Raw genomic sequence first — 16,291 nt, forward strand, 5'->3', positions numbered from 1 at the left:
GTGACACACTGTAACAAACCTCCTCCTCAGGTAATCTCCTTACTACTGGGGTGACACACTGTAACAAACCTTCTCCTCATTACTACTGGGGTGGCACTATGATGCAGATTTCCTGTGCAGAAATCATGTGACCTCCACTTCAGCTCAGCCCCGCCTCTCCCACAGCATCTCCAAAGGTCCTTCAGCAACCATCTCTCCTATCCCGCATGGTGAAGCTCCACCCACAACATGTTACTGGTCACATGATGGGGACATCATCAAAGGTCCTTCACCTTCATCATTTGGTCGGCAGGTAAGGGGTCGGTCCTGCGGGGCTGGAGTGTGCAGTGTCAGTGCTGTCTCCTCTATCCGGCTGTCAGGAGGGGCACCATCACATACATAGTAACAATTGTTGTGTATGTGATGTGACAGTGCTGCCTCTGACAGGAATAAAGAGGAGCCAGTGAGCACCGGCGACTTCACAAAATATACAGTGACCACAGGAGGTGCCCTCATTAATGGGGGCGCTCTAGGCAGCGGCCTAATTTGCCTATGGCTAGAGCCAGCCCTGAATACATGTATTCCTATAATATACACACTACAATAATATACACACTACAATAATACACACATTCCTATAATACACACATTACAATAATACACACATTCCTATAATACACACATTCCTATAATACACACATTACAATAATACACACATTCCTATAATACACACATTCCTATAATATACACATTACAATAATACACACATTCCTATAATACACACATTACAATAATACACACATTACAATAATACACACACTACAATAATATACACACTACAATAATACACACATTCCTATAATACACACATTCCTATAATACACACATTCCTATAATACACACATTACAATAATACACACATTCCTATAATACACACACTACAATAATACACACATTCCTATAATACACACATTCCTATAATACACACATTCCTATAATACACACACTACAATAATACACACATTCCTATAATACACACATTCCTATAATACACACATTACAATAATACACACATTCCTATAATACACACATTACAATAATACACACATTCCTATAATACACACACTACAATAATACACACATTCCTATAATACACACATTCCTATAATACACACATTACAATAATACACACACTACAATAATACACACATTCCTATAATACACACACTACAATAATACACACATTCCTATAATACACACATTCCTATAATACACACATTCCTATAATACACACATTTCTATAATACACACGTTCCTATAATACACACATTACAATAATACACACATTCCTATAATACACACATTCCTATAATACACACACTACAATAATACACACATTCCTATAATACACACATTCCTATAATACACACATTACAATAATACACACACTACAATAATACACACATTACAATAATACACACACTACAATAATACACACATTCCTATAATACACACATTCCTATAATACACACATTCCTATAATACACACATTCCTATAATACACACGTTCCTATAATACACACATTACAATAATACACACATTCCTATAATACACACATTTCTATAATACACACACTACAATAATACACACATTCCTATAATACACACATTACAATAATACACACACTACAATAATATACACACTACAATAATACACACATTCCTATAATACACACATTACAATAATACACACATTCCTATAATACACACACTACAATAATACACACATTCCTATAATACACACATTCCTATAATACACACATTACAATAATACACACATTCCTATAATACACACATTCCTATAATACACACATTCCTATAATACACACATTACAATAATACACACACTACAATAATACACACACTACAATAATACACACATTCCTATAATACACACACTACAATAATACACACATTCCTATAATACACACACTACAATAATACACACATTCCTATAATACACACATTCCTATAATACACACATTACAATAATACACACATTCCTATAATACACACACTACAATAATACACACATTCCTATAATACACACACTACAATAATACACACATTCCTATAATACACACATTACAATAATACACACACTACAATAATACACACATTCCTATAATACACACATTCCTATAATACACACATTCCTATAATACACACATTACAATAATACACACATTCCTATAATACACACATTTCTATAATACACACACTACAATAATACACACATTCCTATAATACACACATTACAATAATACACACACTACAATAATATACACACTACAATAATACACACATTCCTATAATACACACATTCCTATAATACACACACTACAATAATACACACATTTCTATAATACACACACTACAATAATACACACATTCCTATAATACACACACTACAATAATACACACATTCCTATAATACACACACTACAATAATACACACATTCCTATAATACACACACTACAATAATACACACACTACAATAATACACACATTCCTATAATACACACACTACAATAATACACATACTACAATAATACACACATTCTCATGATACATTCACTTTTATAATACACACATTCCTATAATACACACATTCCTATAATACACACATTCCTATAATACACACATTCCTATAATAAACACATTCCCATAACACATACACTACTATAATACACACATTCCTATAATACACACACTACAATAATACACACACTACAATAATACACACACTACAATAATACACACATTCCTATAATACACACACTACAATAATACACACGCTACAATAATACACACACTACAATAATACACACACTACAATAATACACACATTCCTATAATAAACACATTCCCGTAACACATACACTACTATAATACACACATTGCTATAATACATGCATTTCCATAAATGTTTTGCAACAGCTGGAGGCCCTAAACTGAATAGAACTCGGGAGAGGAGGGTTGAACTCTGGACTGGCTCCTATATCAGTTGGCTAGGAGCTGACATGTGACCAAATGAACCATTCAGCTGTATATGAAAATATTAACCCTCTGCACCCTATCAACCCGCTTTAAAGTGTATACATTACACTAAAAATACACATTGCAGAATAACACTTTTTACAATACTATCCAGCTCCCAATCTACACAATGTGCATCCAGCTGGCCCACCTGACCACCACCTAGCACAGTGTTTCCCAACCAGAGGGCCTCCGGCTGTTGCAAAACTACAACTCTCAGCATGCCCGGACAGCCTTTGGCTGTCCGGGCATACTGAGAGTTGCAGTTTTGCAACAGCTGGAGGCACCCTGGTTGGGAAACGCTGACCTAACAGTGTGGAAAAATAATTTTTTTAAAACCCAGGGACAGCGACCCGGGCAATGGACATCACATGATCAGTTATAATAAGGCAGAATCCTGACAAGCCAGGAATATTAGGGATGCCAGTCCCAGGCGGCAATGCGATCTCTATAACACATTCCATAGCCGGAGGAGTGCAGACCTCGTGGGCAGTGGGTTGTGGGACGGCGGCACTGACCTCATTAGTCGTGCGGCTCCTAACGTGTAATTGCTGACCATACGGAAAAAAGTTAATTAGAAGTAATTACAGTTTAGGAGATTATTGCTTATACTGAGCCCGGGCCGTGCGGAGACACATTGGTGCCCACATAGATTACACACGTCTGGTGTGAATGGGGTTCGAACAAAAAATTAATATTCTCCTGGAGCTCTCCATTCCTTACATAAGTGTACGGCGCTGTGGAATCTGTGTGCACTATATATATATAAAAATATACCGGTATATATAATTTTATTTTATTATTCTTTAATGTAGGGCGGGTTGGGTTTTGACCAATGGGTCATGTAAAGGAAAATATATACCAGACCTGTCTAAGAGGGGCAAAATCATATAAACCATAATTATGCCCCCTTTGGTGTACAAAGGGTACAGAGCCCCGTTTGTCCTTAGTGTACAGAGCCCCACTTGTCCTCGGTGTACAGAGCCCCGCTTGTCCTCAGTGAACAGAGCCCCCGCTTGTCCTCAGTGTACAGAGCCCCGCTTGTCCTCAGTGTAGAGAGCCCCGCTTGTCCTCGGTGTAGAGAGCCCCACTTGTCCTCAGTGTACAGAGCCCTGCTTGTCCTCAGTGTACAGAGCCCCCCTTGTCCTCAGTGTACAGAGCCCTGCTTGTCCTCGGTGTACAGAGCCCCGCTTGTCCTCGGTGTACAGAGCCCTGCATGTCCTCAGTGTACAGAGCCCTGCATGTCCTCAGTGTACAGAGCCCCCCTTGTCCTCAGTGTACAGAGCCCCCCTTGTCCTCAGTGTACAGATCCCTGCTTGTCCTCGGTGTACAGAGCCCCGCTTGTCCTCAGTGTACAGCGCCCTGCATGTCCTCAGTGTACAGAGCCCCGCTTGTCCTCGGTGTACAGAGCCCTGCTTGTCCTCAGTGTACAGAGCCCTGCTTATCCTCAGTGTACAGAGCCCCGTTTGTCCTCGGTGTACAGAGCCCCGCTTGTCCTCGGTGTACAGAGCCCCGCTTGTCCTCGGTGTACAGAGCCCCGCTTGTCCTCGGTGTACAGAGCCCTGCTTGTCCTCAGTGTACAGAGCCCCGCCTGTCCTCAGGGTACAGAGCCCTGCTTGTCCTCAGGGTACAGAGCCCCGCTTGTCCTCAGTGTACAGAGCCCTGCTTGTCCTCAGTGTACAGAGCCCTGCTTGTCCTCGGTGTACAGAGCCCTGCTTATCCTCAGTGTACAGAACCCTGCTTGTCCTCAGGGTACAGAGCCCTGCTTGTCCTCAGGGTACAGAGCCCCGCTTGTCCTCAGTGTACAGAGCCCTGCTTGTCCTCAGTGTACAGAGCCCCGCTTGTCCTCAGTGTACAGAGCCCCGCTTGTCCTCAGTGTACAGAGCCCCGCTTGTCCTCAGTGTACAGAGCCCCGCTTGTCCTCGGTGTACGGAGCCCCGCTTATCCTCAGTGTACAGAGCCCCGCTTGTCCTCAGTGTACAGAGCCCTGCATGTCCTCAGTGTACAGAGCCCCCCTTGTCCTCAGTGTACAGAGCCCCCTTGTCCTCAGTGTACAGAGCCCTGCTTGTCCTCGGTGTACAGAGCCCCGCTTGTCCTCAGTGTACAGCGCCCTGCATGTCCTCAGTGTACAGAGCCCCGCTTGTCCTCGGTGTACAGAGCCCTGCTTGTCCTCAGTGTACAGAGCCCCGCTTGTCCTCGGTGTACAGAGCCCCGCTTGTCCTCGGTGTACAGAGCCCCGCTTGTCCTCGGTGTACAGAGCCCCGCTTGTCCTCGGTGTACAGAGCCCCGCTTGTCCTCGGTGTACAGAGCCCTGCTTGTCCTCGGTGTACAGAGCCCTGCTTGTCCTCAGTGTACAGAGCCCTGCTTATCCTCAGTGTACAGAACCCTGCTTGTCCTCAGGGTACAGAGCCCTGCTTGTCCTCAGGGTACAGAGCCCCGCTTGTCCTCAGTGTACAGAGCCCTGCTTGTCCTCAGTGTACAGAGCCCCGCTTGTCCTCAGTGTACAGAGCCCCGCTTGTCCTCAGTGTACAGAGCCCCGCTTGTCCTCAGTGTACAGAGCCCCGCTTGTCCTCAGTGTACAGAGCCCCGCTTGTCCTCAGTGTACAGAGCCCCGCTTGTCCTCGGTGCACAGAGCCCTGCTTGTCCTCGGTGTACAGAGCCCCGCTTGTCCTCAGGGTACAGAGCCCCGCTTGTCCTCAGTGTACAGAGCCCTGCTTGTCCTCAGTGTACAGAGCCCCGCTTGTCCTCAGTGTACAGAGCCCCGCTTGTCCTCAGTGTACAGAGCCCCGCTTGTCCTCAGTGTACAGAGCCCCGCTTGTCCTCAGTGTACAGAGCCCCGCTTGTCCTCAGTGTACAGAGCCCCGCTTGTCCTCAGTGTACAGAGCCCCGCTTGTCCTCAGTGTACAGAGCCCCGCTTGTCCTCAGTGTACAGAGCCCCGCTTGTCCTCAGTGTACAGAGCCCCGCTTGTCCTCAGTGTACAGAGCCCCGCTTGTCCTCAGTGTACAGAGCCCCGCTTGTCCTCGGTGCACAGAGCCCCGCTTGTCCTCGGTGTACAGAGCCCCGCTTGTCCTCAGGGTACAGAGCCCCGCTTGTCCTCAGTGTACAGAGCCCTGCTTGTCCTCAGTGTACAGAGCCCCGCTTGTCCTCAGTGTACAGAGCCCCGCTTGTCCTCAGTGTACAGAGCCCCGCTTGTCCTCAGTGTACAGAGCCCCGCTTGTCCTCAGTGTACAGAGCCCCGCTTGTCCTCAGTGTACAGAGCCCCGCTTGTCCTCAGTGTACAGAGCCCCGCTTGTCCTCAGTGTACAGAGCCCTGCTTGTCCTCGGTGTAGAGTCCTGCTTGTCCCGCCCTCACTTCCTGTATTTGGACTCCTCACAGAGACACACAGGCAATCACTGCAGGAACAGCATTTTTCACTCCAAAAATATACACGTTTTAACCGATGTATATTACAAATATGTATATGATGGTATTATCTACATTATATAAAAAGTTTTTGTTAATGACAGGTACATTTTAAAGTGAAAACTACCTTGAAAAGCTCAATTAGAAACATTACCCCCTTTGGCCCCATGTATATGTAAGACAGGACGGTGGAGACATCTCCCTGAGCTTCCACAGTTGACACAGAGGAGAACGTATCAAAGAGAACTCGGGGGCCCCCCGTGGAGATGTATGGGGGGCCGGGAAGCTCTCGCAGATGTCAGGGTGGCTTCATCTTTGATATGTGATCCGGCGCGTCACATACTAAATCAAAGCCATTAATATTTTATCTGGAACAGGAAGCTTAGGTTTCATCTTCAGTCACAGACGTGCGGCACATTAATATGGGGGACACGGAGGAGATTCAGGATGGGAAGAGAAAAAAGGGATTGTGACGGGGGGGCGGGCGGGCGGAGGGTCAGGACACTTATGGTGGGGGCAGAAGGTGATGTCTACAGATGGCAGGGGGCACCTTTGATGTATGGCAGTGGTCTCCAAACTGCGGACCTCCAGATGTTGCAAAACTACAACTCCCAGCATGCCCGGACAGCCATCGGCTGAAGTTAATCTTCACCTTTTACATTATGACATTTTTAGATACATTTTTTAAAGCACAACTCCAGTGATGGTTCGGGGCGGCAGGATATTTAAAAATCTCATAGACTGGCATGGGACTTCCGCAAAATCCGGAGATTGAATGCCATAGACTTGGGCTCAGGCAGCACTAAATAATTATGCAAATATTCTGCTGCCCGAGACTTGCACAAGACTCCGGCATCTACAGAGCTAGCAAAAGTTCTATGCAAGTCTATGGACTTCCACCAAATCTGTAGATTGCATGCCATCAGTGTTCTCCTTTAACTTTTTTATGTTTTTGCAGGGGATTTGCTGCTCTGGAGGCCTCTAACTCTGTAACCATGGTGCCTCCAGCTGTTGCAAAACTATAACTCCAAGCAAGCCCGGACATCCATTCTGTACTCAATACAGGGAAGATAAGATGTCTGCTCCCATTCACCTGTGGCTGGTAGGAGAATGTCTACATGTCTTATCTATCTATCTCATATCTATCTATCTATCTCATATCTATCTATCTATCTCATATCTATCTATCTATCTCATATCTATCTATCTCATATCTATCTCATATCTATCTATCTATCTCATATCTATCTATTTCATATCTATCTATCTCTATCTCATATCTATCTATCTCATATCTACCTATCTCTCATATCTTTCTATCGCTCATATCTATCTATCTATCTATCTATCTCTCATATCTATCTATCTATCTATCTCTCATATCTATCTATCTATCTCATATCTATCTATCTATCTCTCTCTCTCATATCTATCTATCTATCTCATATCTATCTATCTCATATCTATCTATCTATCTATCTCATATCTATCTATCTCATATCTATCTATCTCATATCTATCTATCTCTCATATCTATCTATCTCTATCTCATATCTATCTATCTCATATCTACCTATCTCTCATATCTTTCTATCGCTCATATCTATCTATCTATCTATCTATCTATCTCTCATATCTATCTATCTATCTATCTATCTATCTCATATCTATCTATCTCTCTCTCTCTCATATCTATCTATCTAATATCTATCTATCTATCTATCTATCTCTCTCTCTCATATCTATCTATCTATCTATCTATCTCATATCTATCTATCTGTCTATCTATCTCATATCTATCTATCTTTCTCATATCTATCTATCTATCTATCTATCTCATATCTATCTATCTCATATCTATCTCTCTCTCTCTCATATCTATCTATCTATCTCATATCTATCTATCTGTCTATCTATCTCATATCTATCTCTCTCTCTCTCATATCTATCTATCTCTCTCTCATATCTATCTATCTCATATCTATCTATCTGTCTATTCATCCAGTCCAAATAAATGGTTTCCTAGTAGGGTGGTCTTCTTGAATGCAAACTAAATAAGGAACTACAAAGCGTTCACAGCAAATCCAGTTGAAGAACATAGGAGGTCCTCTCAAAGAGGTGGATTTACTTATATCATAAAATTACCAAATGTTTTATCAATTTTGCTTTAATGTTTTAAAAATTCCTCCATTTATTGTCCACCCCTGACAACCACCATGTTTGGTCTCCAGGACCCCTGGAAGGCTCTGCACTGCCCTGAGCTGACCCCCTTATTGCTCCTTGGGGGTACTTGACCCCTTCCTACAGTTCAGGTCATCCATTCCAAAATGTTCTTGAATTCCAGGAGGAGCAGATGACAGCGATTCCAGGTGGTCACGAAGTTTCTATGAAGCTTATTCCAAGGTGAAATCCTTATGAATCCTTCCCTTATCTGTTCACCGGGACCATATATCAAATTTATCACCATTATAACACGATTTTTAGGCTCCTATGTAATTATTTGGAGAACGTGCGTCTTGTACATGAAAGTCTGAGTTTTCTCCGTTATAGTGAATTAAATCCTCCTTCCTGCTTCTTTCCTGCGTCTCGGCCTCTTCCAGATGTTTAGTCTGCATTTCCGAAATCAGATGAACTTCCCAGAGAAAACAACAGGCACCAGGAGGATAAGGATCTAATCTCAGAGGGGCCCCGGGACCCTCCAAACATCTAGGCCTCAGCACCATCTGATGTAGCCCTGTGACCGCATTTAAAGGGGTAGTCCGCCCCTAGACATCTTATCTCATATTCAAAGGATAGGGGATAAGATGTCTTATTGTGGGGGTCCTGCAGCTGGGATCCCGCAATCTCTGTGCAGCACCCAGCATTCGTTAAAGGGGTATTCCAGGAAAAAACAATTTTTTTTATATATCAACTGGCTCCAGAAAGTTAAACAGATTTGTAAATTACTTCTATTAAAAAATCTGAATCCTTTCAGTACTTAGGAGCTGCTGAAGTTGAGTTGTTCTTTTCTGTCTAAGTGCTCTCTGATGACACCTGTCTCGGGAACTGTCCATAGTAGAAGCAAATCCCCATAGCAAACCTCTTCTACTCTGTGCAGTTCCCAAGACAAGCAGAGATGTCAGCAGAGAGCACTGTTGCCAGACAGAAAAGAACAACTCAACTTCAGCAGCTGATAATTATTGGAAGGATTAAGATTTTTTAATAGAAGTAATTTACAAATCTGTTTAACTTTCTGGAGCCAGTTGATAACAAAAAATAAAATAAAAATAAATAAGTTTTTTCCTGGAATACCCCTTTAAGAACGCTGGGTGCCGGAGGCTGGGGTCATGATTTCATGACCATGCCCCCTTGTGACGTCACCACGCCTCCTCAATGCAAGTGTATGGGAGAGGGCAGGGTGTGATGTCACGAGGGGCGTGGTGTGAGGCCAAGACCCCTTCCACCCACTCCAAGTGTTCGGAACAAAATGTTCTGAACGATGGGACAGCGGAGTACCTCTTTAAGAAAGGCTGCAGGGTTGCAAAACTACAACTTCCAGCATGCTTAGACATTCTTTGGCAACAGATGGATACGTGACACTGATATACACTTAAGCTTCATAGCAGTAGAGTCGACGCATTTCATTTCAGGCAGTTACCCGTCCTTAATCAGGGCCAAACATGATAATTGCAAGTGATAAGACACTCACCTAATACAAAGTAATGCACACTGGGTATAAAAACAATAAACAGTCACTAGGGCCGGGTTCACACTATGGAATTTCATTGTAAAATTCTGCTCAATAATTCCAGTGAAGCAGAATCCCATTGCTATTAATAAGATTCGGTTGCGGCAAGACATTGCCCCAAACCCCCAGCATCCACATTGGGGACGAAGTAGAACTGCGTGATATCAGGGGGTTGGTAATAAGTGGCACAGGGGATTTAAGGGGGGGGGGGTAAAGAAGTGGCACAGGAAGGGATCTATTAGGGGTGTTAAAGGGGTATTCCTTTGGGAAAAACATTTTTTTAAATCACCTGGTGCCAGAAAGTTAAACAGATTTGTAAATAACTTCTATATAAAAATCTTAATCCTTCCAGTATTTACCAGCTGCTGTATGCTCCACAGGAAGTTGTGTAGTTCTTTCCAGTCTGACCACAGTGCTCTCTGCTGACACCTCTGTCCATGTCAGGAACTGTCCAGAGCAGGAGAGCTTTGCTATTGGGATTTGCTTCTACTCTGGACAGTTCCTGACACGGACAGAGGTGTCAACAGAGAGCACTGTGGCCAGACTGGAAAGACCACACTTCCTGTGGAGCATACAGCAGCTGATAAGTACTGGAAGGATTAAGATTTTTATATAGAAGTCATTTACAAATCTGTTTAACTTTCTGGCACCAGATGATTTTAAAAAATGGTTTTCCACCGTAGTACCCCTATAAAGTGGAACAAGAGGGATCAAGGCGGAGATAAAGTGACATGAGGGTCGGGGGGAGTAATGAAGTGGCTCGAGTTGGGGGGAAACAAGCTGGGTAAAAAGTGACAAAGGGATCAAGAGGGAGATAAAATGGCACAGGAGGGATGACCGGGCTGAAAAAAATGGCACAGGGGATGATCAAGGCATGGGGGATAAAGTAGCACAGGGAGGGATGAGGGGGGGTGATGAAATAACACGGGGGGGGGGGGGGGGGGAGGATTAAAGGGGTACTCCGCCCCTGGCATCTTATCCCCTATCCAAAGGGATAAGATGTTAGATCCCCGGGATCCCGCTGCTGGGGACCCTGGGGATCGCCGCTGCAGCGCCCCGCCATCATTACTGCACAGAGCGAGTTCGCTCTGTGCGTAATGACGGGCGATACAGGGGCAGGAGCAGCGTGACGTCACGGCTCCGCCCCTCATGACATCACAGCCCGTCTCCTTAATGCAAGTCTATGGGCAGGGGGCGTGACGACCGCCACGCCCCCTTCCTATAGACTTGTATTGACGGGGGCGGGCAGTGACGTCACGAGGGGCGGAGCCGTGACGTAACGATGCTCCGGCCCCTGTATTGCCCGTCATTACGTGCAGAGTGATCTCGCTCTGCGCAGTAATGATAGCGCGGTGCCGCAGCAGCGATCCCCGGGGTCCCCAGCAGCGGGACCCCGGCGATCTGACATCTTATCCCCTATTCTTTGGATGTCTAGGAGTCTATTAGATGTCCCCTATTAGATGTCTAGGAGTGGAGTACCCCTTTAAGAGGGGTATAAACTGGCATAGGGGGCAGCAGCCACATTAGTAATACTGATACTGGGATCACGTTGTGCATCGCAAGACGCACAACGCAATACAAAAAATGTGCGTATGGCGAGGTGTGTGTCGTAACATGTTGAGTTTGACATCAAAACCGCTGCAGAGGAAAAGTTGACCAGTTGCCTATAGCAACCAATCAGATCGCTTCTTTCATTTTTAACAAGGCCTCTGATAAATGAAAGAAGCGATCTGATTGGTTGCTATAGGAAACTGCACCGCTCTTCTACACAGGTTTTAATAAATCTCCCCTTATAAACCCATAGAGCCGCCCCCCCCCATGGCCTCCCAGAGCCTTGGTTCACGGACGCCATCTCCTGACAGACGAACCTCTCCGGGCTCTGGGAACGGAATGAGAAGCCGCTATCAGCCGCCAACTGTCTCCATATTCTGGCTAATCAGACTTTTCCGTAACAATATCCAGTGCGCCGGGAAGATTAGCCGCGCGCGCAGAGAATCGGAAATCATAAGCGGCCGCGTCTCTGTTCTCCTCTTCCGCTGATAGTCGGCTGGATCCGGAGACATAATACGCCGCGAGATTATCAAGGCGGACGCCGTGTTTGCTTTTTCTTTCAGCTTCTGATTAACCCAACAATTGGTGTCAATGATATCTGGCGATGGCGGCGGCCTTCTCCGAGCTCGTGTCGCCAGAATTCAGAGGAAAATTTATGAAATGGCGCAGCATACTGGATACAAGACATTTTCGTATGTTGCTTTTTTGTTCGGATATGGCAGTGTTTCCCAACCTTGGTGCCTCCAGCTGCTGCAAAACTACAACTCCCAGCATGCCCGGACAGCCAACGGCTGTCCGGGCATGCTGGGAGTTGTAGTTTTGCAACAGCTGGAGGCGCCAAGGTTGGGAAACACTGCTGTAATTAAAGACCCCACTACGGCACATGGCATATTGTAGGTACAGATTTTATATCTGGGCCCAGGAGATTAAATGAAAAATTGTGGAAAAATACCTTTTGTTTAAATCACGGTTTTTTTTTGTTTACAATATATTTTAGAATTTATTTCTTTATTCATTTTTTTTATTTTTTATTTCTTAATACATTAATATTTATTTATTTTATTTAATCCTGAAATCCTGCAGTTCCCATTCTGGCCACTAGGGCCTAAACCTAAACTGAGACTTCCTGTTCTGTACAGATCACTTCCCAGCAGTCTCCTCCTTATCATCACACACAGGATTAGGCTATGTTCACACTGAGAAATTGGCGAGGAATTTACTTCAATTCCGACACAACTGAAAGTTCCGTTGACTTTAATGGTCTTTCTGTCGCTCTGTTCACACTGAGGAATTTTTCGCGCATGAAATTCTGACGCGGAAACCTATTATGCCAGAAGACTGGATATTTTCATTCTCCCGGCGGATTTGGCGGGTAAAAGCCTATTGAAGTCAATGGGACTTTGGCGGGTAAAAGCCTATTGAAGTTAATGGGATTTTTATTTTTCCTGACAAAATTAGTTTGGAGCGGACATGTCAATTCTTTCGGCAGAGGCCGGCATTGGAATTTCCACGGCACATAATTCTGCCATGTGCGCGGTGCAGCAGAAGCCCATTGGAAGCAATGGGACTCTGCTGCAACTAAATTTCCGTACCTAAATTCCGTAGTGTGAACATACCCTTACAGTGAAAGGTGACACCAGTGTATAGATTACGGAGATATACACAATAGGTGTTGCTCACAGATCAACCTCCCCCTCCCTGTCTCCATGACCATGGGACCTGCTGTAAAGCGTATCTCTAAATGCTGCTCTCAGGCAAGATGGCCACCCCCATAATAATAATAATGAACAAAAAACTTAAAAGAATAGAATAGAAAAAAATATATATTTCAGTATCTGTCCCAAAACAGTAAAAAAAAAAAAAAAAAAAAAAAAGAATCTAGGTGATACGTTCTGTTTTTTTTAGCAGTGGTCTTTAAACTGTGGCCCTCCAGCTGTTGCAAAACTACAACTCATGCTGGGAGTTGTAGTTTTGCAACAGTTGGATGGAGGCCATTGGAAGTTACAGGCATTTTGAATGAATAAATAAATAAATAAGTAATTCAAATTAATACATAAACAAATAAATAAATGATATAATAAATTAAATAAATAAACAAATAAATGATTAAATAAATAGAAATAATTAAATGGAGTAAAATAGACTTTCTTCCGAGTCACAATCGCACGCCTCTTGCCAGTGACTGCGAAGATTTCGGAATTCCAAGAAGTAAACAAATCCTCGCTACGAAGGAAGAAAGCGGAGAGAAAACCGCCGCTCAGGAAATGAAGAGCGTCTCCTGAGACTCACAGGGAAAACAAATTGTAGGAATTTAAACATTTTTTTTTTCTTCCCTAAATTGCTGAGCTAAAGCGAGAACGCGATCCAAGTACAACAGCATCTGCTCCGGGTTGGCCGCGCCGAAGGAACGAGGAATGAGCCCAGATTTTAATATAAGAAGTTTAACTGCACAACAAACCTGTTGATTTTTATTTTAGTACCTTTCCTACAAAAAGTTTCAAAGTAAACAGATTTTAAGGTTGTTTTTTTAAAGAAATCTCTAACATTCTAGAAAACTTTTTATAAGATCTTGACGCTTTCAGTGAATGCTTGCTCACATAGCAGAGGGTTTGTTACAGTGTATCGCTGGAGATATGCAGCCAGACAGCCATGTGAACCAGATGGGATCAGGATATATAGTAGTGTCACGATGCCGGCTGGCAGGTAGTGGATCCTCTGTGCCAGAGAGGGATTGGCGTGGACCGTGCTAGTGGATCGGTTCTAAGTCACTACTGGTTTTCACCAGAGCCCGCCGCAAAGCGGGATGGTCTTGCTGCGGCGGTAGTGACCAGGTCGTATCCACTAGCAACGGCTCACCTCTCTGGCTGCTGAAGATAGGCGCGGTACAAGGGAGTAGACAGAAGCAAGGTCGGACGTAGCAGAAGGTCGGGGCAGGCAGCAAGGATCGTAGTCAGGGGCAACGGCAGAAGGTCTGGAACACAGGCTAGGAACACACAAGGAACGCTTTCACTGGCACAATGGCAACAAGATCCGGCAAGGGAGTGCAGGGGAAGTGAGGTGATATAGGGAAGTGCACAGGTGAACACACTAATTGGAACCACTGCGCCAATCAGCGGCGCAGTGGCCCTTTAAATCGTAGAGACCCGGCGCGCGCGCGCCCTAGGGAGCGGGGCCGCGCGCGCCGGGACAGAACAGACGGAGAGCGAGTCAGGTACGGGAGCCGGGGTGCGCATCGCGAGCGGGCGCTACCCGCATCGCGAATCGCATCCCGTCTGGCAGCGGAATCGCAGCGCCCCGGGTCAGAGGATGTGACCGGAGCGCTGCAGCGGGGAGAGTGAAGCGAGCGCTCCGGGGAGGAGCGGGGACCCGGAGCGCTCGGCGTAACAGTACCCCCCCCCTTGGGTCTCCCCCTCTTCTTAGAGCCTGAGAACCTGAGGAGCAGACTTTTGTCTAGGATGTTGTCCTCAGGTTCCCAGGATCTCTCTTCAGGACCACAACCCTCCCAGTCCACTAAAAAAAAAGTTTTCCCTCTGACCTTTTTGGAAGCTAAGATCTCTTTGACAGAGAAGATGTCCGAGGAGCCGGAAACAGGAGTGGGAGGAACAGATTTGGGAGAAAAACGGTTGAGGATGAGTGGTTTGAGAAGAGAGACGTGAAAGGCATTAGGGATACGAAGAGAAGGAGGAAGAAGAAGTTTATAAGAGACAGGATTAATTTGACACAAAACTTTGAAAGGACCAAGATAGCGTGGTCCCAACTTGTAGCTAGGGACACGGAAGCGGACATATTTAGCGGAGAGCCATACCTTGTCTCCAGGGGAAAAAACGGGAGGAGCTCTTCTTTTCTTATCTGCGAACTTCTTCATGCGTGATGAAGCCTGTAAGAGAGAATTTTGGGTCTCTCTCCATATGATGGAAAGGTCACGAGAAATTTCATCCACAGCGGGCAGACCAGAGGGCAAGGGAGTAGGGAGGGGGGGAAGAGGGTGACGGCCGTACACCACGAAAAATGGGGATTTGGAGGAAGATTCAGAGACCCTGAAGTTATACGAGAATTCGGCCCATGGGAGGAGATCTGCCCAGTCATCCTGGCGGGAGGAAACAAAATGTCGCAAATAATCACCCAGGACCTGGTTAATTCTTTCTACTTGTCCATTGGACTGGGGATGATATGCAGAAGAAAAATTTAATTTAATCTTGAGTTGTTTACAGAGAGCCCTCCAGAATTTAGACACGAATTGGACGCCTCTATCCGAGACAATCTGCGTAGGCAACCCGTGAAGACGAAAAATGTGTACAAAAAATTGTTTAGCCAACTGAGGCGCAGAAGGAAGACCAGGAAGAGGGATGAAATGTGCCATTTTGGAGAATCGATCAACGACCACCCAAATAACAGTGTTGCCACGGGAAGGGGGTAAATCAGTAATAAAATCCATACCAATCAGAGACCAAGGCTGTTCGGGGACAGGCAGAGGATGAAGAAAACCAGCGGGCTTCTGGCGAGGAGTCTTATCCCGGGCACAGATAGTGC

The 16,291-nt window shown here is 44.9% G+C and overlaps 1 long non-coding RNA gene across 1 annotated transcript; it reads left to right on the top strand.

The window, feature by feature from the left end:
• The first annotated feature begins 210 nt into the window (after window positions 1–210).
• On the top strand, window positions 211–9,018 carry LOC130295248 (uncharacterized). Its single transcript, XR_008848751.1, has 3 exons — window positions 211–292; window positions 7,442–7,585; window positions 8,828–9,018. It is a non-coding gene; the product is annotated as an uncharacterized LOC130295248 (long non-coding RNA).
• The last annotated feature ends 7,273 nt before the right edge of the window (window positions 9,019–16,291 follow it).

This window comes from Hyla sarda, chromosome 11, assembly GCF_029499605.1.
Source record: "Hyla sarda isolate aHylSar1 chromosome 11, aHylSar1.hap1, whole genome shotgun sequence".
Taxonomy (NCBI): domain Eukaryota; kingdom Metazoa; phylum Chordata; class Amphibia; order Anura; family Hylidae; genus Hyla; species Hyla sarda.